We start from the raw sequence: 25844 nt of genomic DNA on the forward strand, positions 1-25844 counted from the left end.
CTGCAGTTGGGATTCCACTCACCATTCACATTGGCAGTATGGGATGGATTGGAGACAGAGGGGAAATGATACACAAAGAATAGCCATCTGGATAGAGGCATCTGAAGAAAGAAAAAATGTACAAAGGGGAAAAATGAGGATAAATACAAGAGAAATAAAATTGAAAGAAACCTCACTTATAATCAAGTGAAGAAATGCTAGGATTTCACATTAACGGCAACTAGAAGTTAATCCCTCAGAGAAGGCAATGGCACCCGACTCCAGTACTTTTGCCTGGAAAATCCCATGGATGGAGGAGCCTGGCAGGCTGCAGTCCATGGGGTCACTAAGAGTCGGACATGACTGAGCAACTTCACTTTCACTTTTCACTTTCATGCATTGGAGAAGGAAATGGCAACCCACTCCAGCGTTCTTGCCTGGAGAATCCCAGGGACGGGGGAGCCTGGTGGGCTGCCGTCTATGCGGTCGCACAGAGTCGGATACGACTGAAGTGACTTAGTAGTAGTAGTAGTAGTAGAAGTTAATCCTGCTATCCATCAGGACGTTGCCAGTCAGAACATTCTCAGGACACAAGTTTTTGTAACAACTACTACACAAGGCACATCATAGGTTCTCAAGGCTCTGGATACCTTTTTACCTTCGTAGACATCTGAACAGCTGAAAGAAAAAGTAGAAAATTTTGAAGTCAACCAACCTAAACTAAATGTTGAGGGAAAATATTGACCCAAACCAAAAATCCCAGTGACCTGATATTTGTAGAATTAATTTCTCTGAATGAGAAATGATAGCATTGATGGTGCTGATGGTGATGATGATGACAGCTAACCTGATTTTAGTTCTTATGATGTGCTAGGCATTGGTTAAAATGTTTATGTGTACTTTATCATTCACTGGGGCTTCTGTGGGTGGTGCTCGTGGTAAAGAACTCACCTGCCAATGCAGAAGACATAAGAGATGCGGGTTCGATCCCTGGGTCAGGGAGATCCCCTGGAGCAGGAAATGGCAACCCACTCCAAAATTCTTGCTGGGAAAATCCCATGGACAGAGGAGCCTGGAAGGGTACAGTCCATAGGGTCACAAAGAGTTGGACAGGATTAAAGTGACATCACACACACATATATTCAGTCACTAGCCATTATTCAAATAGACAGTGGTAACTTAGTTAATCAGTGCATAAATATTTAGTTTGGTCAGCAAACTTTGATAACTAATTTATTGTATAATACTTAAGGCTTTTTTATTTTAAAGGTCTGAACTATGCTAATGTGTTCTCCCTACAGGATGTTGAGTGACATCATGAAGTATGCTTAATTTACATTGTAATGTGCCAGAATTTCACCACAGTGGAAAAGGTAATGCAGAAATTGATCTTTGTAGATAAATACCAATTTTCCCCTTGGGTACCCTTTGTAGAATGAGCCTCAGATTTGTTGTTGTAAATTCCCTGTGCTTCACATCTCACACTTTATAGCTAAATTCACTTCCTCTTCCAAAAATGCTTTTACCCTTTTTACCTCGAAAGTCATGAAATGGAGGGAAAGATTTCTGCTGCTGGAGGTCAATGTATTATTAGACATCTCCACTTAACAGCCTATTATACAGAGTGGAGTAAGTCAGAAAAGTGAAAGTGAGAGTCGCTCAGTCGTATTTGTGACTCCATGGACTATACAGTCCACAGACTTCTGCAAGCCAGAATACTGGAGTGTGTAGCCTTTCCCTTCTCCATGGGATCTTCCCAACCCAGGGATCAGACCCAGTTCTCCCACATTGCAGGTAGATTCTTTACCAGCTGAGCCACCAGGGAAGCCCAGGAATACTGGAGTGGGTAGTCTATCCCTTCTCTAGCAGATCTTCCCAACCCAGGAATCGAACCGGGGTCTCCTGCACTGCAGGAAGGCTCCTTACCAACTGAGCTATCAGAGAAGTCAGGAAGAGAAAGCCTGTGGTTAAGGCATGCGTATGGAATCTAGAAAGATGGTACTGATGAGCTTTCTGCAATGCAGCAAGGAGGTGCAGATATAAAGCACAGACTTGTGGGCACAGCCGGGGAAGGAGAAGTGGGGCAAACTGAGAGGATAGCGTGCACACATATATGCTGTCATATGTAAAACAGGTGGCAAGTGGGAATTTGCTGTGACACAGGGAGCTCAACCCAGTGCTCTGCGACAATCTAGAGGGGTGGGATGAGGAGGGAGATAGGAGGGGGTTCAGGAGGCAGGAGACACATGTCTACCTGTGGTTGATTCATGTCGATGTATGGCATAAAACCAACATGATATTGTAAAGCAATTATCCTCCAATAAAAAAAAATTAAAAGAAAAAAAAAAACAGAAAAACAGAGGAAAAAATAGGGGAGTGGAGTAACATCCCAATTTGCCTGGGAATTCCCAGACGGACTCTCTCACATCTTTGGAAAGCTCTCATTTGGGGCAAAGCCAAGTAGTTACTCACTATTAATAGAGGAAAACATAACTGTAATACCAGAAAATACCAATAGACAATCTTAGGTTGTTACACATAGACTATTTTGTGTATTATGATTTATATATCATTTTAAATCTGGAGGCTCTGTTCATTTACCTATTATGATGTTTGGATTCTGTTTCTGATACCATGGTGACGAGTATAAATAAAACGATGCCCAATGCAGAGCTGAGTATACTGTGGTTGGGACCATGGAAGTGACCAGTCTCATAGATTTGTGGGAAATTTCAAGAAAAAAAAAAAAAACAAGAACACTGTCTCTCCTTAATTCCTCTGCAAGGCCTTTTAGGACAGCAGTGTGAGGACCTGATTTGCCAAAGTCATGCTGAACTGTCAGTGCCACAGGCTCACCCCCCTGTTTATTTCATGTGCTAATTTCAGTCCTGCTTATTTCAGGTCATTCAGTAAACGGTGCCTACCTGCTCCATCTGGACAACTGTTGCTCTCAGCTTTAGAAACCATCTCTCTCCCCTTTGCTTGGATTTCAAGGGACTGCAAATATGACCAATTTACTCTTTGTTGCTGGCTTTCATTTTATTTCCCCCAAAGTGAACAAGATCGAAAATATATATATATGGCAACTTTGGTCAGCTGTTATTCACTGTTGACAGGGATAAGGAGGAGTCACTTTCTGTCATGAAAAGAGGCAAAGGACAGGCCAATGAAAACCTGAAAAATCAGAACAGTCACATAAAGAACCATGAACCCAGGACCTCAGATTGCTGAGATCAGGTTACTACTCAGACTGGGGTTAAACCTAATACTATGATTTGTCTTGTGATATCCTGACTCCTTTTGCTTAACACAGACGCAATTTAATTTTAATGGGTATTTTACTATGATTAATAAATGTCAATTCAGCGTGTTATCTCCACATTATAGCATATTCACAGACTTTATCTATGCCGAGAGTATTTTTATGGGACTTAATGTTTGAGGGAATTGTAGCACTGTTGACAATAATTTCATGGTTTATGTATTTTGTAAGGCTTCTTTTTAATGGAAATTCTTTGTGAACTTATGGATGTGTTTGGTTGATAATAAAAGAGTTAAGAAATATAGAAAGGGGCTGGGCAGTGCTGGTGTCATTTACTGGATGAATTAGTTTTCAGATTTGCTGCTAATAAAAATATCCTGATTTTTTTTTAATATCATGGGAGATTATTGAGGCTGCATATTTCAACCAAACTTCTTTTTCTTTCAAATTCGCATTCCCTAACTTTATCCAGAATGATTTACACAGAAGACTACAAAACTTATGACTTCTAATAAGTAGATGATTTACTTCTAATAAATGTAGGAAACATGATTATTTTGCCAAGTACTTTTAATGATAAAAATTCCCCATGGTGGCCCAAGATTTCTGCAGCCTTTTCTTTATCTCGTGACTCAAAGCCAAAGAGTAGAAGTCTCATTTTATTTTCACAGAGCTATTTTAATAATCTTTAAATTTTGCTTATGGTATAGCCAAAGGTATGTTTTCTCCAGTAGTCATGTATGGATGTGAGAGTTGGACTATGAAGAAGGCTGAGCACTGAAGAATTGATACTTTCAAATCGTGGTGCTGGAGAAGACTCTTTTTTTTTTTTTAAACTTTACAACATTGTATTAGTTTTGCCAAATATTGAAATGGATCCACCACAGGTATGCGTGTGTTCCCCATCAAGTTCCTTGGACAGCAAGGAGATCAAACCAGTCAATCCTAAAAGAAATCAACCCTGAATATTCATTGGAAGGACTGATGTTGAAGCTGAAGCTCCAATACTTTAATCACCTGATGCGAAGAACTGACTCATTGGAAAAGACCCTGATGCTGGGAAAGATTGAAAGCAGGAGAAGGGGAAGACAGAGGATGAGATGGTTGATGGCCTCACATCTTATGTATTCATCCCAGCTAAAAAGAGCAGGTGTGAGCCACCAGATAATATTTTATGACCTTTTAGCATTAGTTTATCTTTCTACACTTTAAGGAAGAAGCCATTATTCAAATGCTATCTCAGAAGACCTTTTAAACAACCAGTTATATAAAATCTCAAGACCAAGGTGATCAGTGAAAACTTTTGTTCAGTCACTATTGGAAATCACACCTCTTCAATTGTCCTAGCACTCAGCCCTCTCCTTTACAGACAGCTTCATAGTTACAAAGTCCTTTTGCATATGTTTATGTATTATTTCCAGGCCTAACCTAAAATGTAGAGATTGTTTTTCTCTCTTAAGGATTTTTTTTTTTCAGTTTTGCAACCATGAAAACTTTTCTTTCTCCTCTCTTCCTTTTTTTTTTCATTCTTATTTCCTGTAAATATGAGCAAAAATAGTTCCTTCCCTTTTAACATATCTCACAATGATTCTTGTTTGACAATATTTTAGTTTTACATGCTTAGAATTCCTTAGAAGTCAAATAGAGAAGTAAAATCAATGCAGAGTCACAGAGCTTAGGTCAGAAAGGGGTTTGATAATAGCCGGACTAGGTGTTTTTCTTCCCACTACCAAATAAGAATGTTTCTGGTTTATGAACTGAAACTGAACTGAAACTGAAAAATGCTTTCATTTTGTGATTGAACTCAAAGCGATTGAAACCACCTCGGTGTTTTCCAAAAACATTATTGACATAAAAATCACTCACACACACACACACAAAATGAGGGGGGTGGATGAAGCCCTTTTCATGAGCTCACTGGATTTCAATCCATATCTGTTTAATCTGCTAATAAAAAAGTATTTACCATAATGATCTTTATCGCCCAACAGAAAAAAGTTTCTTAAAGTCATAAAACTCTGCAACCTGTTTAAACTATCACTGCTAAACATTTTAATCAGAAAATCTTAAAATGGACCAAACAAGATAAAGATGTTGATTTAAAAGAAGAGAAAAGAAAAAAGCACCAATTCGGAGCTTTCAAAGCAGCTCACGATCAATGCAGAAAAATCTTGACCTCGGTCACTAACTTGGGTGGCGTGCTAGAAGTAGGTAAAGGAACCCAGGTTAGGAGAGAATTGGCAACATCGGAACCACACACATTCTCATTCCCTCAGGTGCCTCAGGTCACCGAGTAACAGTTTGAGCAAAAAAAAAGAGCATCCTTCATAACCTGGTGCAACCTCTCACAACCTGATGCCTCCTCTTGCCCTGCAGTGGTACCTACAGGCCCCAATCCTAATGGCTTCCACAGGGCATCCGTAAAATGAAGCTACTTTAATTGAGGAAAAATAATTCCTTCCTAATGTACGATATTCATCTCTTCCAGTAATTTGTTTGCTAATATGCCAGCAATCGATAGACGACAGCGGAGAAGAAATTTGTTTTCAAAAGCACTGTTCATTAAATCACACGGGCTTCACCCGCTGCAACTGTAGTTGGCTTCATTATTCAAGACCACTTTCATATCCCATGTGTGTGGCTTTCATTATTACAGATCATTTTTCCTTAGGATGTGTGATTTAATTTTAATGCCTGAATCTAAATCAAAATCCTCCGCCACTTGGAAGCTCTCTGGTGTAATAAGAAAGCGAGGTTTATTCTGCTTTTGTGTTTAGGAGGGTTTGACTCTGTTTCTAAATTATGATAAAAAAATCAATATGAACAAACGGATAGCAAAAATGAGGCATGAAGTTTTCCTTTTCTAGATAAATATGTGATTCAATCTCTTCTTAAAACAATGCTGATACCTCTGGGTAGCTTCCTAATTCTTGGTTGATACGATCATTTAGTGATGTTTTTTGCTGTGAGAGGTACGGTTATACTTCTGAGACATTTCCTCTCGGAATATTTCACATGCTTTGCAGTTCCGAGCTAGTCTGTTATTTGCCATTGTTCTTTTAATTCCTGAATCGCCCATGCACACAGTATCCCCTTTCACTGATGAACTCTTCACAATGCTGGCAAAAATTAAAGCGTTTCCCAAGCTGGATTATTTCCAAGACAAGCCATGATCTAATAGAGCAAATTATTGTCTTTGTTTCCGCTGGGAAGCCAGTCAGTTAAGAACCATCTCCCCAGCCCACCTACCAAAGATCCAGGCTCCAGCAGGTGTAGGGGCTTCAGAGGCTGTGTCCCCACTCCACCCGGCCCACAGAGGGCCCACGTGTGCTGCTGCAGGGAGAACCAACTCATTCATCTCTGAGCAAGTTTTCGAATTACTGTGAATAAAAGGCACGATGAAAGCATTTCTCGTTGTGCACAATTTCCATTTCAAATATAGAGCTGGAGCAGGAGGAAAAATATCAGCTTAAACCATGAGCCTCAAAATACGGTCAGAAGGCAAAATATTGATAACAATAATAGTAATAATAATAATGTGCTCGAAACCAAGTAAGAAATATTTCTGAGGCTTCTCAGGTGGCTTGGTGGTAAAAAATCTGCCTGCCCATGCAGGAGTCGCTGTAGACGCAGCAGGTCGGAAAGATCCCCTGGAGAAGGAAATGGCAACCCACTCCAGCATTCTTGCCTGGAGAATCCCATGGACAGAGGAGCCTAGAGGGCCACAGTGCATGGGGTTGCAAAGAGTCCCACACGACTGAGCATGCATGAAAGAAATAATTACATTTAGAAAGTAGTGCTATGATGGGTTCCATGTTTCACGCATAGACTCCAAAAGATGTTGTTTCTCTGGTTCTCAGGAACACCGCTCAGTCTCCATGGTAGACAGACGTAATGTTGTTCGTTACTGGCTCCTGAGTTGTCCAGGAGTCATTTCTCTACTGCATCTGATACTCTTCCCAATCTCCCTGTGGGCATCTCTTCCCATCCTGGGGGCTCCCCCACCTATTGTGGGCTCCTGGATACAGACCTTTGAAAGGAAGCTGCTTCCAGACAATAGACATTAAGGGAGAGAAAGAAAGAAAGAGAGAAAGACTGAGGCCACTGTCTTCTTCTTTTCTCTCCCTTAGTCCTACAATGCCACCCTGTACAACTATGCAGGTTTATCAGATTTTAATACTTTTCAAAGCAAAAGGATTATGAAGAGGAAAGGAAGGCTGTTTATTCATTCACTATGTAGAGCTTTCTTCACACAGGCAGGAGGAAGCACCTATGATAACACATCCTTCAGATGGAATTCTCTCAGGGAAATCACCAGTGTCTGACTGGAAGAGCCTGCTCTCTGCTTCCCTAGCTCTTTGAGAAAATACTTTTCTTTTTCTCTTAAAATCAATCATATGACACTCAACCCACCCTTCTGGAAACCCACTAGGTCACCATGCTTCATTTCCTGAGTCCCCACAGGTGTGAGATGTTGCGTCTGGAGGTTACCTGGCTTGGCAGGAAGCCCGTGAGAGCTGTCAGCATCTGGGTCCTGCAGAAGGACCAACTCGGGCTGCTGGATCAGTGGTTCCCAGAGCGGTCCAGTGAGTGTGGCCGTGTTAGACGTTTTCCATCAGTGTGTGTGTGCAGGCCATTTTTTTTATTATTTTGCCTCATGTGTATCTGTTTAGTAAGATATGTATATGCATGCTTGCACACACACACAAACAAACACACTCCTTCTAAAATACAAACTCCCAGATACACAATACTATATATGTGTGTGTGTATGTATATACATATGTGTATAATGGGCGAACAACAAAGTCCTGCTGTATAGCACCAGGAACTATATTTAATATCTTCCAAAAACCTATAATGGAAAATAATCTAAATATATGTATACACACATATGTATATGTTTTGTATATATTAGTATATATATATATATATATATATATATATACACACATATGTTTAACTTTGCAATCCACCTTCAATTTTAAAAGACATAAAATGAAATATGAAGTCTCAGCACTAGTACTGTCTTCACTGTTTGGAAAAAAAAGTGTTTCCCCAATGCCGCGACAATTTGAAAATCTGGACTTAGAGTTTCTAACTTAGCTCCTTTCAATTATTCCCCTTCAAACTTTCACAATGCACCTTCTTGGTCCTTCCAAAATGTAAACAGACTCCACTCCTGAGGCAAAATCTCTCAATGCTTAGTTCACGTTGATCATGACTGTGATCATGGTTCACAATCCCTGCAAGAGAAAATATATTTATAGAACGTTATTACTTCTAAGGACATAAGTTAATTATTTCATTTGACTCTTTCTGAGAATAGTAATGAGCTTTGGGAGGAGTCTGTGACATTACGCATTAAGAAAGACACTCTGACTTTTGTGAAACTAAAGGTGATATTCAGCCTAATTTTTTAAATGACTGATTTAACGGAAATTTTCACAACTAACATATATTTGTGATCCAAGATCTGAGTAGTTTGAGTAAGAAATTTCTAGATAGGACCAGGTACAGGTGTTTGAAACAGCTGAGTGTTTCAAAAACACATCTGATGTTGCAGGAGGAAAAATACGCCAGACATCGGTGAATTCTGATCCACATCAGTAAGGACGCTGACTTGGGCCTCTGTTTACCTCTAGCCTTAATCGACAGTTGTCCTTTTGTATCCGCAGGGGATTGGTTCTGAAACCTGGGATTCCCTGGTGGCTCAGAGAGTAAAGAATCTGCCTGTAATGTGGGAGACTGGGGTTCGATCCCTGGGTCAGAAAGCTCTCCTGGAGAAAGGCATGGCAACCCCTCCAGTATTCTTGCCTGGAGAATCCCAGAGACAGAAGAGTCTGGTGGCCTACTGTCCATGAGGTTACAAAAAGTCTGATACAACTGAGCAACTTTCAGGGACACAAAGATCCCTGGATGCTCATGTCCCTTATTTGGCCTTGCGTATCCGGGTTCCAAATCCATGGATTCACTCAACCTCAAATAATGCAGCACTGTATTTATTGGGGAAAAAATCTGCTTATAAATGGACCCTTGCAATTTAAAGTCGTGTTGTTCAAGGGTCAGTGGTACTCAGAGAGGTTACCCAGCAGCATAAAATCACCATGTAATGAGTCAATACTGCCAGTAGGCTTTGTGGTGAAAATTTCAATTATGAGAGAGAAATCAACATTTGATATAATGAAGATTAAAATAGATGGAATCAATTGGCACAGAGAACCATGGCGCCTAAGACAGAATCTTCTGAACTCACCTGAAAAAATTTTAGTTGTGATACTTTAATTGCATGTTGTGCCTTCCAGCAGGTGGCGTGATGTTAAAGAATCCACCTGTCAAAGTTGGAGACCTGAGAGATGCGGGTTCAAGCCCTGGATCGGAACCCACTCCTGGAATCTTGCCTGAAAAATCCCACGGACAGAGGAGCCTAGCTGGCTGCAGTCCATGGGCTTGCAAAGAGTGGGATACGGCTAAGCACAGAGCCCACGGTGCATGTTAAGTCTGCACTCTCTTTTCAAAATTCAACAACCATTTCATTCAAAAATGTTCAATTGTTGTGACTGACTAAGTAGGGCAGGAGCTCAGTATTGTCCCAAAGGAAAGTTTTACTAGAAATATTCTAATCTGTCGAGAGTATATGTCTTGTGAATTCTTGATACAGATCATTTTTCTTCAGAGAAAGACAGTTTATACACTCTTACTTTCTGAGATTTAGAAATAAGATTTCTAATGCCAGCCTTCTATGCAGGCATTTACACATAATTTTGTGTTTAATTTTTACTATTGTGAATGATTTGGGGATAGCAAAACTAAGGATCACAGCGTAATGAATGGGTACACTGTTATACTGATTGATGGAAACAGATGAGAAGACCCTCGTGTGCTCAAACTGTAAGATTATTTATCAAATAAAGTTCAAAAACACCAAAGATAAACTTATTATACTCAAAATTGCCTGAAGCTTCTAATTTGAAACTATTTCCTCCCAGGGTTTTAGAAATATACTTTGTATTAAATATTGGTAGTCTACAAAAATTCATTTCTATTATAATCAAATTATCAGTTGGTGGATTTGAAGAGTGAAAAAGAGATAATAAAAGAGACTAGACACCAACAAAGTTCAAATGTTTGAACTTGACATCTGCATATCTTCTAATTACAGAATCTGGGTCCTTTTCTGTCTGCAACATAAATAGGATAAAATCTCGGATATACCTAAAATTGCATAGTATAACCTGGAGAGAATGGCCTTCATTAAACCTCTAAGCTTTAAATAGTGTGGAAGATAGACACAAGAAGAGACCCGCTTAAGAAAATCTCTGCTTTTCTATAAACTATCTTTTACGACTCTGCAAACTACTGTTTCCCACTAATTAATTATTGATTTCGTCAAAAAGTCCATTCAGGTTTAAAAACTTTTTGGCCAACCCAACCGTACCTAATATAAGGACCTGTAGTAACAAATTCCTCTAGGAATTTAGATCTAGCAAAATCTAATCTCTTTTGATATAATTGGTGTTTTTAGTATTAATGATATTTGAAATAGCATGGTACTTTTGCTTTCTCTTTTTCCCTGGGATAACAGAAGCCTCAGATAAATTTGATATTCAGTTGAGGAACACTTGCATAGACAAACTATTTTACCATCACATTTGACATATATTTTTAATTATTACTTTAATCTTGAGACCTCTCTATTCTGCTCATATAAAACACAAGAAAGCGTTATTTCTGTTAGTGTCCTTTTTTTTTTTTTTTTTCCCCCTGTAGAGATGTTTTATAATGGAGTCAGACAACAGTAGACCTCTAAGCATCATTCAGACACACACAGCGGAATTAATATGAAATTTGGGTCAGGTGAAAAGGTTTCATTCTTGAGTGGTTAGCTTTAATGAAACATAATGTAAAAACGCTAGCATTTGAGAAAAGACACAGACAAGGTGACGTGACAAGTTGCACAAAGTGAAGCCCCAGAAGAAAGACTCCCTTCATCCGTTTCTTGACAGGCCCGATTCACTGATCAGCGCCTTGTTCCGCCTTTCGCTTGCTTGCGTGCCATCTCGTTCTCTCTGCCCCCAGCCCTTATCAGAGGAGTTATCGTATAAAGGGCCTCTTTACAAATCGTATAAATTTTATAGGCTATACTGAGTTCAGTACAAGGGCATTTTACGACCCTCATCTCATTTGAGGCTTTGAGGAACAGGGGGGCGGCGAGAGCCTTGAATTCTTCGCGTTTTGTTTCTGCAAGCTTTTGTCAGGGCTTTCAGAATCCATCATATCTCTAAGGCAACACCCTGTCCACGTTTCCGCGCGGCGTTTGTGTCCAGGACTCAGACCTGCCAGTTCGCATCACGCGGCATCGGTGTTTGGGGCTCCTCTAATGTAGGCTAAAGATGTAGAGATCTTAGCTCACTTGGGCTGCCTGCTGACCTGTGTTTGAACTTTCTCCCAGCTGCTCCTGGGTCTCTTCAACATTGTTCTAAGCTGTCGAATTTGGATGAAGCAATCCCAGTATTAAAAATGAAGAGAGATTATGATTTTTGTTTTTAAATTCCTGAGGGCAGTCGGTAACAGAGATGAAATTGGGAGACGGCTGTTGCTTTGTTGGATTTAAGCCTATACATATCGTTGGTCCCTGGTCTGAATGGTTCTTTAAAAACATTGCAAGAAAATTATACTGTAATAATAAAATAGAATGATAGACAACTGATAAGGACCTACTATATAGACAGGGGCCTCATCACTCTGTAATGACATATATGGGAAAAGAATCTTAAAAGAATGGATATATTTATATGTATAACTGATTCACTTTTTTTACAACAGAAACAAACACATTTAAAATCAACTATATTCCAATAAAAATATAAAAATAAAATATAATTTAAATGAAAATAAATAAAAAAGATTTATAAAATGTTGTAAAGATTTCTTCTCTAAGATGTTGCAGTTGGTGTATTCTTTGGGGGACAGCAATGAGCTGAGTGCACCTGCTTTGTGTAGCTACCCAGGGTTTTTTTATGGGATGTAATTTATGAAATTATTGCAGAAACGTAGGGTAAATCAGCCTTCATTGCCATAAGTATGTCCAAAGAGATAATCCTGAAATTTTAAGAGAGGGCTCAGTGTAGTAAGTTTACAGTAAGAACTTTTAGTAGAGGTTATAACAAATGATGAAAGACATGCATTATATAGAAAGCATTTGGTGAGAATAGGAACAAATGACAAGTGTTTTGAAGTTTTCTAAGTGTCTTCTTATGAATTTCATATATAATTTTTATATTAAGCTAATGTGGTCAATTTATTTTTCATCACTCTGCTGCCTCTTAAGTCAATTAGTTTGGTACGGCAAAGTAGACTAAAAACGTTCATAAGGTATGACAATTTTACCCAGATTAACATTTATATTGCATGAATAAAATGTTTTTAAAATGTGTGTAAAGCTGTCATTTTTAAAATTCTATTTTCATCTAAGATTTTCATTTCTTAAATTCTATTCTGTAGCTTGGAAATGTAAAAAAATTAACGTATCAAGTTTTTCTATCAATTTTTGCCTTTTTATTGATTTGCTACCTATTGTTTAAGTTCGTTTCTTAGAAGACATTTAAAATAACTGTAGCTTAAATATGAAATATTGTGTGATGGTGCCTAGGGCAAAAAAATAATTCCAAACTGTATTCACGCTTAAAAATTAAAGTCTGATACTACACAACTTGAATATTTCTCATTTTTAGATTTTTCATTACTAAATAAATGAAAACTTGTATATGTATTCATTGACAATGTGTAAACTTATGGTGCTTGACCTAGATATTGAAAACTTTCATTGAAATTTTATATTTTCTGTATTAATGTGTCATTTATATATTAAAAAAATCAGAATGTTCAATGAATTTTGGCAATTGAATATTCTCTATGTAATTACTACCCCAATGAAGATAAAAATTTCATCAACTAGAAAAGTTATCTTGGGCTTTTTCTCCATCTATCTCTCATGATTTATCATCTTTTCTGATTTCTATCATCCAAGATTGATTTTGCTTGTTCTGAGATACCATGAAAATGGGATCATACTATATACACATATATATTTTTCCTGCTCAATATAATGCTTATGAGATCATCCACGATTTCAGATGTATTAGTAGCTATTAAAAAAATCCTTAGTGGTATTTCATTGTATAAAATATAGGATAATTTGAATATTCATTTATAAACTGATAAATATTTGGGCTCTTCCTAGTTCGGGGCTAATATGCACTAGCCTGTACATTATTATACAGGCTTTATTTTAGGACATATGTTCTTGTTTTTCTTGGATAAATACATAGTCGTGAAGTCTTAGGGTCACTGGTAGATATATAACTTTCTGTGAAAACACACACAGTTCTCCAAAGTTGTAATTTATTTTACAAGCACATAACTAGTGTTCATGTCTTCACTAATGTTTATTCTTTTCAACCTTTTTAACATTAGTTATTCTAGCTAATTTAAAATTATTTTCTATTTTGGTTTCAACTCGCGTTTCCCAGGTCTTAAAGATGATGAGCGTTGATTTCTTGATGTGTGTATTGACCATTTGTGTATCTTCTCTTCTGAGGTATCTGTTTGAGTCTTTTGCTCATTTTTATTATGGACTGCCATATTTTCTTTCATATATTTCATATGACTTTCATATAATCTGGGTACAAGGTTTACAGGTACACCCGCTCCGTTGATAGTTCACCTATATTCATGTCGTTTTCTAATAAGTAGAACATATGAATTTTAATGAAGTTTAATCAATTTTTATATGATTTGTGCTTCATACACACTTTGTAAAAAATCTTTGCCTATCTCAGGTCATAAAAATATTCTCCTATGTTTTCTTTTAGAGTGTTTACAGTTTTATCTTTTTCATTTATGTCTATGGTCCAGCTCAGATCAATTTAGGAATAAGGAGAATGGTATTCTTTATCATGTGGATGTTCAGTTGTTCCAGCATGATTTGATGAAAAGACAATTCTTTTTTTTCCCCATTGAATTACTATGCACATTTTCAAAAATAATTGTTCAAACGTTTGTGAATCTGTTCTCAAGGATATTTTAAAATTTTAGTGCAAAAAATTTAGTGCAGATCATTTGTTATTTTTTCCTAAGAAAATTGTTTTTATTCTAAGTGGTCATTTATCTTAGTGTCCTATTGTTCACTTTATGTATTTAGAAATGTCATTGGATATTCTCTATACCACTTAGGTAACTCCAGTAATTGCACTTATCAGTTCTAGAATTATTTTCTATGTAGACTCCTTAAGATCTTCTATGTATATTCCTTAAGATCTTTGCCTAAGTAATCATGTCATTTGTGAATAGAGATAGCTTTATTTCTTGTCTTTGATTCTTTTTTATAGCTTTTGTCTCAGCGCTTAAATTTCCCATGTGTTCAAACATGTTTATTTTTTACATCAGATTTTTTATTTGCTTTAAAATATTTTATGATTATTTTAATGTTTCAGTGATCTCAGATTTTGCTTCCATTGACTACTTGATTTTGATTTGTTCCGGTCATTGGTCACATTTCCTGCTTTTTCTCTTGTCTTGTAATTTTGTTTTGTAATTGGTCCATACCAAACACTTTGGGTAAAAGAACAATAAAAGTAAAAAAGGTATTAAATATTTATACCAGAAAAGACCCCAGGGCCCCTTCTGTTGGTGTCCCAGAGAAGGAACAGAGTCAATTCATTTTCTAGATGAGCTAGTTTAGAAGTTCACTGCAGCATTTTTAGATGCAGTTCACCAACAGCTTTAAATATTTTGAAGGCAGAATCAGGCCATTCTCTGCAACACTGCTTGAAATTGAAGCCCAGCAAAACTGGAAACACCACTGAGATACAAATCACACCCATCAGCTTTTCAAACCGTTTGAGAGCTCGTGACGCAGTCATCACTGACTCATGTCCCGTGGACTCTGGCCGGCCACGTTCCTCTGTCCATGGGATTTCCCAGCAAGAATAGTGGAGTGAGTTGCCTTTTCCTTTTCCAGGGGATCTTCTGACCGAGGGATCAAACCCAGGTCTCCTGCATTGCAGGCAGATTCTTTACTGACTGAGCCACCAGGGGAGTTGAAACTTTGCTTTAAAATAAGGCCGCCAGCATCAGAGTTCTCTTTGCTCCATGACTTGCTGTGCCTTGAGAAGGTTGTTTTCCATGCCCTACCATGGTCTTTGCAGTTATGTTTGTCAACAAAGTCCTCAAAGATGTCCCCTGCAGTGCCTCTACCCTACAAGAAGGCTCATTGTACAGCTTGACACATAGATGGAGCCCTAAGCAACCCTGACTCATCCTTAGATTTTTTTTTTTTTTTTTAAGAGAAATGCCCCAGTACACTTGATAGAGATTAGTGGTAAGATCTGGGTGTGAGTGTGGATTGATGGTGGAATTAAAGCTTCTCTGAGTATGAATCTCAAAAGCCAGTCTTGGCAAGGCTGCTAATTGAGTACCCCCAAAGGTTCTGGTTCTCCTTCCTCTCATCTATGGCATGTTCCTTGTCCAGCAGTGGTGAAAACACCAATGGGTCTCCCCTGTCTAAAAAGGACTTTTCACTGCATGCCATGCTAAGTCGCTTCAGTCAAGTCTTTGTGACTCTATGACTGTAGCCCACAAGGCTCTTCTGTTCATGGGGTTCTCAAGGCAAGAGACACTGGAGAGGGTTATACTGGAGAGGGTTATACTGGAGAGGGTTACCATGACCTCCCCCAGGGCATCTTCCCAGCCCAGGGATTAAACTCACATCTCTAACATTTCCTGCATAGGTAGGCAAGTTCTTTATCACTAGCCACCTGGGAAGGTTCATTCAGATTTCCTGTGCTTGCTTCTCTCTGATGAGTTAAACAAATAGAAGAATACATACATGTGTGTTTGTGTGTCTGTGTGCGTGTGTGTGTTGTTGTTGTTGTAGTATGTATGCTCAGTTATGTCCAACTCTTTGCAACCCCATGGACTATAACCTTCCAGACTCCTCTGTCCATGGAATTTCCCAAGCAAGAACAGGAATACTGGAGTTGGTCGCCATTCTCTGCACCAGGGGAACTTCCCAACCCAGGGATCAAACCCAGGTCTCCCACATTGTAGGCAGACGCTTTACTGTCTGAGCCACAAGGGAAGCCCTATGTATATATATAAGCCAACTTAATTATCTTGTTCTTGGAATGATGGTCAGAACAACAGTTCTTGGGATTTCTGTATACTAACTGCAAGTGAAAGCCATCATAACTGACTTTTCAACACATTCTTATTGCTTATTTTCTGTATTTTGGGCTATAAGAAATTATATTTATCTGTATCAGGTAAAATGGTGTCTTGAAGGACAAATTAATTATAACTGAAACCAGAATCCAAGAAAGATAAGTATATTTTTCAACAGATGCTATACCATATGGCTAAATTTTAAGACAGAACACAGTCAAGGATAGAAGAAAAAGAGTTTAATAAGTGCAATCTTTCATTTTATGTTCCATAGCAAAGGGATTATATGACTACTGGCTGGAAAAGTATAGGTTCACTATTCAAGAAACCTCTTAAATTCATAATTTTTTAGTCTTTTAAAATTAAAAATCTGATTGTATTGCACACATAATTTTTCCTTCCTTTCCTACATTCATTGATTTTTTTTTTTGAGTAAAATACAAAATTGGAAATAAAATTCTATGGACAATAATATACAATTAAGAAAGAGTTAATTCAGAATGTGAGCTAATTATATTTGAGCCTGTAATATTTGTACAATTATAATAGTATTTATGTATTGTAATTAGAAGCACAAAAACAATGATTAAGCACTTCTATATTAACCTAAGCATGCTACAGAATGCTTTTTTAAGTTTTATGATTTACTAAGGGATATTTGGATTTCATTTACTTTTATGTTTACCTAGAAAAAAGTTCTGCTAATAAATATTGGGCCATGTAGACATACAGAAGAGACAGAATCACACCAGTTACGTGAGCCTGAGCAGATGTTGAGCAGCAAAGCCACTGTCCATAGCTACATCGCCTCCAGAACTCCAGTCATTAGTCAACAGCATAATGACTAAAACCAGACAAAACAAATGTGACACTGAGAAGTTTTCTATCCAATTGCTAGAACCTAAGGAAGAGATAGCATTTGCCAACGAGACGCACGGAACAGTGACAAACGAATTCAAGTGTCCTAACCAAGCTTTGCCGAGTCCCATGATGGAAGTAACAGAAGCAGTGCGGTGTGCTTGTGTAAAGGTTTAGTGTGTGTGTTAGCCACTTAGTTGTGTCCAGCTGTTTGCGACCCCATGGACTGCAGACTGCCAGACTCTGTCCCTGAAGTTCTCCAGGCAAGAATACTGGACTAGTTAGCCATTTCCTTCTCCAGGGGATCTTCCCGATCCAGAGATTGAACCCAGGTCTCCTGCACTGCAGGCAGATTCCTTACTGTTTGAGCCACCAGGGAAGTAGTAAAGTAAGAAACACATTAATTAATTACATTCAATGTGATACTTAAAGGCTTTAGTATCTGGGGCTTCCTTGGTGATGCAACTTAGCAACTGAACAACAACATATCATAAGTAAATTCGTAATTGTAAGTAAAGCTCATGTTAGTTAATTTATAGGAAAATCACTTTGAAACTTACAAAGGTTTGTATTAATATTAGTAAAATAACTGATTAAATGTGGGAGCTAGGTTATCACTAGTGTCACAAAGAAGTAGCTCATGTAGGAGAGGTAAAACTAGCAGGATTCTGAAATATGAGGCAACAAGAAGCCCAGAATAAGGAGGAAAAGGATAGTGTGATCAATGGGTGGTGAAAATGAAAAGATTTTAGTTTTACTAGAGCAAATAATATTTTTATGTGGGAATGGCTCAGTTCAGTCACTCAGTCATGTCCAACTCTTCGGGACCTCGTGAACCACAGCATGCCATGCCTCCCTGCCCATCACCAACATCCCGAGTCCACTCAAACCCATGTCCATTGAGTCGGTGATGCCATCCAACCATCTCATCCTCTGTCATCCCCTTCACCTCCTGCCCTCAATCTTCCCCAGCATCAGGGTCTTTTCAAATGAGTCAGATCTTCGCATGAGGTGGCCAAAGTATTGGAGTTTCAGCTTCAACATCAGTCCCTCCAATGAACACCCAGGACTGATCTCCTTTAGGATGGACTGGTTGGACCTCCTTGCAGTGCAATGAACTCTCAAGAGTCTCCTCCAACACCACAGTTCAAAAGCATCAATTCTTTGAGCTCAGTTTTCTTTATAGTCCAACTCCCACATCCATACATGACCACTGGAAAAACCATAGCCTTGACTAGATGGACCTTTGTTGACAAAGTAATGTCTCTGCTTTTTAATGTGCTGTCTAGGTTGGTCATAACTTTCCTCCCAAGGAGTAAACATCTTTTAATTTCATGTCTGCAATCACCAATTGCAGTGATTTTGGAGCTCAGAAAAATAAAGTCAGCCACTGTTTCCACTGTTTCCCCCTGGTAGGATACAGTATTTCATAAGTGTTTTTAAAAAAAAATACTTAAATTGTTCTGCCTTAGATCGTGTCATTACCGTTACCAACTCTCCATCATCTTTTTCAAAAATTTATTTATTTTTAATTGAACTCCAGAAGATGGCGATGGACCAGTGTGCTGAGATTCATGGGGTCACAAAGAGTCGGACATGACTGAGCAACTGAACTGAACTGAATTGAATTGAAATTTATTTAGATTATTTAAATAAATATTTTATTTATATTTATTTATTTTTATTTATTTTTATTATTTTTAAATTTTATTTATTAATAATTATAAATTTCTAACAGATAAATTATAATTTAAATATGATTAAATAAATTTAATTCACCTAATATATTCATCTCATTTTTAATTGAAAATGTATTTAATTTCATAAGTAAATTTATTAATTTTTAAATTTCTTTATAAATTTTTGCTGTTTTCTGTCAAACATCAGCAGGAATCAACCATAGGTATACATATGTCCCATCCCTCTTGAACCTCCCTCACAGATTTTAATTCCTCTGTTCACTGAGAGCTCAGAGAAAATTGCATGATGATTCTTCATATATTTCAAACCTAATAGGATCCACCATTGTTTCAATGCTCCTCACCTCCCTCATGTCTTCAGTTTCTTCTCCTACCCAACTTTAATTCAGAGTCAATTATTATAACTTAGTTGCATTAGCTTTTGTCCTGTTCTCACTTTTTAGACTCCTCTGGTATCAACTACACTGGTTAAATAGAATTTCCACTACTTCATACTCCATATTCTGTGTGCTTCTGGCTTAACGTGGCTGGATCAGGCCCTGGGGCTTGTCACCATGCTACTTGATAAACTAAGAGAAATTTTGTACTGTATACTGTTCAACCTCAGAATGTTTCAACAGTCAATTTTTTCAGCACCCATTAGGAGCCTAATGTTTTGCAGGTTTATAAAAGTAGTATTGTATACATAAACATATCATAACCATTGTGGCAGTGAGATTCTACAGCCAGTGGTTATACTTAGAAAGCTATTTTCCATTTAGTAATGTTTGCCTAATGTTGATCATGTTAATCATAAAATTTTCAATGTCAAGGACAATATAAAACATGTCAAATGGCAAACAGCTGAAAACATACATATTTAAATAATAAATTATTCACATCATATATTAAAGTATATTTGAAATACGTTTAGATCTTGGGCTAATGATCTCCCAACTCATTTTTATGAGTGTCTTCCAAATCATAATTCGCCTGATATTTTCTCAAAAGTGAAGGATAAATAAAAGTTGTTATGTCACTCGCTTGAAAGAGACTATTTTTCATGACAACTGTTATTTCAGTATAAATTTTATTAAGATTTTGCTTAATAACTTACTCTGTACAAATTCTCCTAATATTGCTAAGCAAATGAGATTTTGTCTGAGAGTTTGTCTCTGCTGAGAATCAAGAGGGCACACAAATATTTCAGAAACCCTCAGTGTGTACCAGATCTTGGTCAAGATGAACATATGGTTGAAAAGTTCAGGATATGGCCTAAGGCATTTAGTGACATAAAGTGGAAATACTACTTCATTAGCTTAGAGGGCAAATTTATCTTTTTTTTTTAAGTTGATAATATATCAGTTATATCCAGAGACAATATAATTTTTAAAGAAAATAATCTACTTATTTTATGAGTGAGTGGCTTTTTAAAGGTATTAATTTATAACAGTATTGTACAAGTTTGGAGATAAGATTTCCTTTTTAAGCATTTTATAGAAGTGGTTTTAAATGATGTATTATTTTAATATCCAAGTACTGAATTTATTTATAAATTTATTTACTATAATAATGTATTATATATGTATTTATTCATGTTCTTTCTAAAGGCTGGTATTCTTCTATATAAGAAATCATCAGGGAATTTTATGGAAATATCTTAAATATTAGTTAAAATTATATACTTCCCAAGACACTTGTAAGTCTTTGAAACATACAGTAAAGCTTTGTGTCAGATTCTAAACTACTTTATCAGAACTCAGCTGCAAAGTGTAGAAGGTTAGATTGTGATGAGATACAGTAGGATCACAATTAACAGATCCAATGTAAAAAGATAGTCAACAAAAATATTTGTAATATCAGATAATTTTTATAATCATAAAGATTGTTTTTTAACCTGCAATTATTGAAACTCTGGAAAAGCCTAATTTCCATAGGTGCAAATTTTTCTACCTCTGAATACTATAATCCTACTATAACTTAGAGAAAGTTTAACATAAAAGTATATGTTTATGTAAACTAGCATTGACTACCTCCCCTTCTGGCCAATTAAAAACCCATGGAAATAATGCATTAAAAATATATTTGCCAAATTAATAGGAAAATTACATTCACTCTTAGAAACACGTATGGAGCTTAAGGTTAGATTAATAAACTGGAATTGATGCCACCCCTGGCCATTGGGTGTCAAGACCTGGGAAATGAGGGCTCAGATACTTCATGGTAGGGATTCTTTTTCAGAGCCTGAAATCTGTGAGAATCCTTGTGTTTAGAAAAGTTCTGCCCATCAGCCTAGAAAAGCTTGCAAAGATGCTCACTTTCTGCCTAGAATCATGATTAGAGAAAACAAGAACAATAACAGTAACAGCCAGTTACAAACAAATGACAGCCCAAGACCTGCTGCTCCATGATTCTATTTCACATACTCCTACTGCAACCGTAAACCAAGAAATCAACATGAGCAGAGAAATCCTCTGTAGCACAGGCAAAAACAACAACAGCAACAGCAACAAAAGACGCTTGGACAATATAAGACAACTGGTACACAATGCTCTTTGGGAAAAAAATACAACCCCCCTCCTACCAAAGGAAAATGAAATTGCAGGAAGAAGTATACTAAAGAGGCTTAATTACAAGGTGTAATAGAATATTTTGATTCCTATAAGTGGAGGTAAAAAATAATGAGAAGGAGTATATAGCATAACTAATTCAAAATGATTAAAGGGATAAAAGTCACAAAGAACTAATAATAAAAAACCAACTACTGTATTTAGAGGGGAAAAAAAGATGCAGTCATTGAAATGAAAACAGAATTTAAGGAATTGCCTTTTGTATTACATGGTACTTGATACTGTAGGAGATACAAATGTTTTGAGAGATTGTTTAATATATAATCAAAATTTAGTGTATAATGAAGACTTTTTCATAAACATAAAATAAGTGTAATGTATAAACAAGAAATTCTATAAGGCTGTATTGTCTAACAAATTAAAGGAAGAACAGCATTCAGAAATCTTTGGAACAAAGGAATTTCATACTTCAGAAATCCAATGTGTTCTTATGAGTTTGTCATTCTTTCTTAAAAACAATTTTAATTACATTGGTACCCTTGTTTTTGTTTAGTAGCTCAGTTGTGTCTACTCTTTGCAACCCCATGAACTGTGGCCTGCCAGGCTCCTCTGTCTGTGGGATTTCCAGATGAGGATACTGGAGAGAGTTGCCATTTCCTTCTCCCCATGATCTTCCCAACCCAGGGACTGAACCCATATCTCCTGCACTGCAGGCAGATTCTTTAACACTGAGCCACACTTATTTTAGTGTGGCATTAACACTATCCCAAATATTTGACTACAGATATAACCTTTAAAACCATATTATATTGTCCATAGAGTAGAATTCCTGCTCTTTGACATTTTTTAAAGTAAATCCATTCTCTGGTTTTTTATTGTACATCATAAAAATGATTTGGATAACACTTAAGATTTTAGAAAGTGCAAACATATGCAAAATGTAGTCTGAAGAATTTTGCCTGAAGCGTCTGTGAAATAAAGACGCTTGATTTTTTCTGAGAATAAAGTACAAAAATACTTGTATTATATAGTTTTTCCTTTTTACATCTCATAATATCCCATGTCATTTTACAGCAGGGCTATGAGGGGGTGATTTCGATTAGATTGTGAAGTAATGACTATTAATAAAAATAAAGGACAGATTATATGGAGATAATGGGAAGCCAGGAGACTTGTTAAAAACTTCGGTAGCATGTATAAAACATCATGGTGGCAAATAAATCAAGCAGAGAAGGCCAGATCAGAAGGGGGGAGTGTGGCTAGACTCTTTAACTCTTAGAATACATTAGATAGCACACCAGGTGACTGAAATCTAAGACTGTGTTGAGCCTCTCCTTGCCTAGTTCATGCTGTAGTGAGTCCCCTACATTTGAACCTTTGAGTTACAAACTTTCAAAGACGCAGCCGTGCATTTGCATGTCCGATCACTTAAGTCAGTTCACATGTCTATTGTATGCTGTCACATATGTGCGGCCTTGACAACTGTTTGTGCTTTTGTGAACTTTGCCGTATTATACTGTTTAGAGTATGGTAGCTTTATTTCAAGCCTAGGATACCAAGTGCAAAAGCAGCAAAGATATAGCTGGCATCTCCTATTGAAGATGAGCCTTCCATTCTACCACTTCCTACCACCTCTTTCTCCTCCAGTCTGATACCGAAGCTGAAACTCCGATACTTTGGCCACCTGATGCGAAGAACTGACTCATTGGAAAAGACCCTGATGCTGGGAAAGATTGAAGGTGGAAGAAGGGGACGACAGAGGATGAGATGGTTGGATGGCATCACCCACTCAAAGGACGTGAGTTTGGGTAAACTCCGGGAGTTGGTGATGGACACAGAAGCCTGCAGTGCTTAGTCCATGGGGTCTCAAAGAATCGGACATGAATGAGCGACTGAACTGAACCGAGGATACCGGTGCAAAAGCAGCAATGGTACAGTGGTGTGTCCTACTGGAGATGATCCTTCAGCTCCACCACTCCCCACCACCTCTTCCTCCTGCACTCAGTAACTCTTCTTGCCGGGTCACTCGATGCCAGCCCCTGTGTGCCAGCTGTTGCACTGTACTACTATACTTTTCACAGTACTCTACTGTAAGATGAAAAATGTCTCCTTTATTTTTGGTTTGTTCTTTATGTATTATTTCTGTGAAAAGTATTGTAAGCATATTACAGTACAGTACCATACAGCCAACTGTGTTAGTTGGGTACCTAAGACTGAAGTGACTTAGCATCAGCATCAAGCTATTTTTACTGGACTTACACGCCTATTCTCAGAATGGAACTTGTTTGCATGTAAGGGACTTACTGTATTCTTTGTTGCCCCCCCCCCTCTTTTTCTTCAAAAATACTACACTGTAATGCGATTCACCAAAAGGAATGTGTTATCATGTCACTCAGGGCAAGTCTTTGAAGAACCATAATATCATGAAAAGAAATGTGCAAGGAAGTGTGTAGGCTGTTACTTCTTGACACTCCGCCTATAACCTCATGGGTGTGTTCATTCAGGTCTGACTGCTACCCCATGGACTGTAGCCTGCCAGACCCCTCTGTCTCTGGGATTCTCCAGGCAAGAATACTGGAGTGGGCTGCCATTTTCTTCATAGAGATTTATTAACCACCAAAGGAAAATGGGAACCTGGGTCTAATTTCAATAGGATTAGAGAACACAAATGTCAAGTGTGGAAACTCACTCACTCTTTACCACCATGGAGAAAGTAAAAGAAGAAAAATTATGTATAGAGTTAAAGAATTCTGTGTACATCTGTAAGGAGTAAATAATACATTGTGGAAACATCAGTAAATTGGGGATAGATGACGAACTTGAAACTGACAATAAAAATCCTTTGGTAATTTGAACCCAATTGCTTTTGAAATATTGCTCCACCTCAACTAATTGATCAAAATAAATATTCAGGAGCTTATTGAGGTGTGTTCCATGAGCAGAGTTAGTGAGAAATCGCAAAAGCACATGATTATAGTCACTGTTCAGTCTCTGTGCTGGTGGAGCTATTCACATGAGATTAAACTTTTGAAGTATTGCAGAACCCAAGTTTTGAAGTGAAAGGATGGAAAGTGAAAACTGGTAGGTTCACGCAGCTCTAAAAATTATGCATCTTGATGAGGGAAAGACACGAAACAGGTTCCCACTATTTGATTACCTGCGCATTTATCATCGGTCTTGTCTGAAATTTCCTCTGAGCACCCTACAGAGGACTGTACAACTAAAAGGTTTTCCATTAGATGTAATTTTAAAGAGCGCAAATGGTATGCAATCATATACAACGTGAGAAAAATTAGGACCATCACTGTCTTGTTTCCAGAGATATTCACATTTAGCCTCAGTCTCGATTTTCTCCCAGGAAACCAGGGACAGACATTCTCGGCAGTTTTCTGAGGGTCGTGGGTGGAGAGGGCATGCTTTCTGCTACTCTAACAGGAGTATGTCAGTCTTCTGCTGATGGCATGCATGTTATGCCCACACACAGTAGATGTAATTGGCAGAGAAGCGAAGTACCAGTAACACAGATACAATGCTCATCTACCTATCATATTGTCGCCCTTGCTCATCTTAAATTCCCCAGATGATAGATGCTCCATCAGTATTTCTGGCACACACATATGCATTTAAACACTGACAAATGATGTTAATCAATTCGTAGGGCTCTCATATCAGGACAGCAGAGAGTACGTGGCACAGTGTTTGATAATGAGTGTTCACAACTTTTGTTAGTGGAGACATAAATCTCTGAGTGAATGGAAGGCTTCTGAGTACACCTCTGATTCCCCATGATGATGACACTCATTACCTAGATATCTATCCTAATTATCCAAGACGATCTGGTCCTTACCCCAATTTTAAACACAAGTTACCTAGAAACAATAAGCTTTTCCCTATACATTTACAATGGAATAAAAGTACCTCCAAATGTCAGAAATGTAACAGGAGAAAATTAAGCAGTTTTTTTTTTCACTGCAATTTTCCGCCTTACATTTTCACTTAGTATTATTTTCATTATAAATGTGTGTCTTTTGTAGACTTCATTTATTGTTTTTTAAATTTGTTTTCATTAAAAAGAAAATATGCACACACATTTCAAAAGTGAAGGAGGAAGATGATATCCTCGGGCTGGGTGGGAAGACCTCCATGCTATGACCATGTGGCCACAAAGGAAGAAAATCAATTTGCAGATTTGTTTCTGCAGAGCCTTGAGAATTTATTTCAGGAGCTGAGCGACCAGGCATCGCCTTCCCAGCAGTTTTGTTTCCAGTTCTG

Source organism: Bos taurus, chromosome 12 (genome assembly GCF_002263795.3).
Source record: "Bos taurus isolate L1 Dominette 01449 registration number 42190680 breed Hereford chromosome 12, ARS-UCD2.0, whole genome shotgun sequence".
Taxonomy (NCBI): Eukaryota; Metazoa; Chordata; class Mammalia; order Artiodactyla; family Bovidae; genus Bos; species Bos taurus.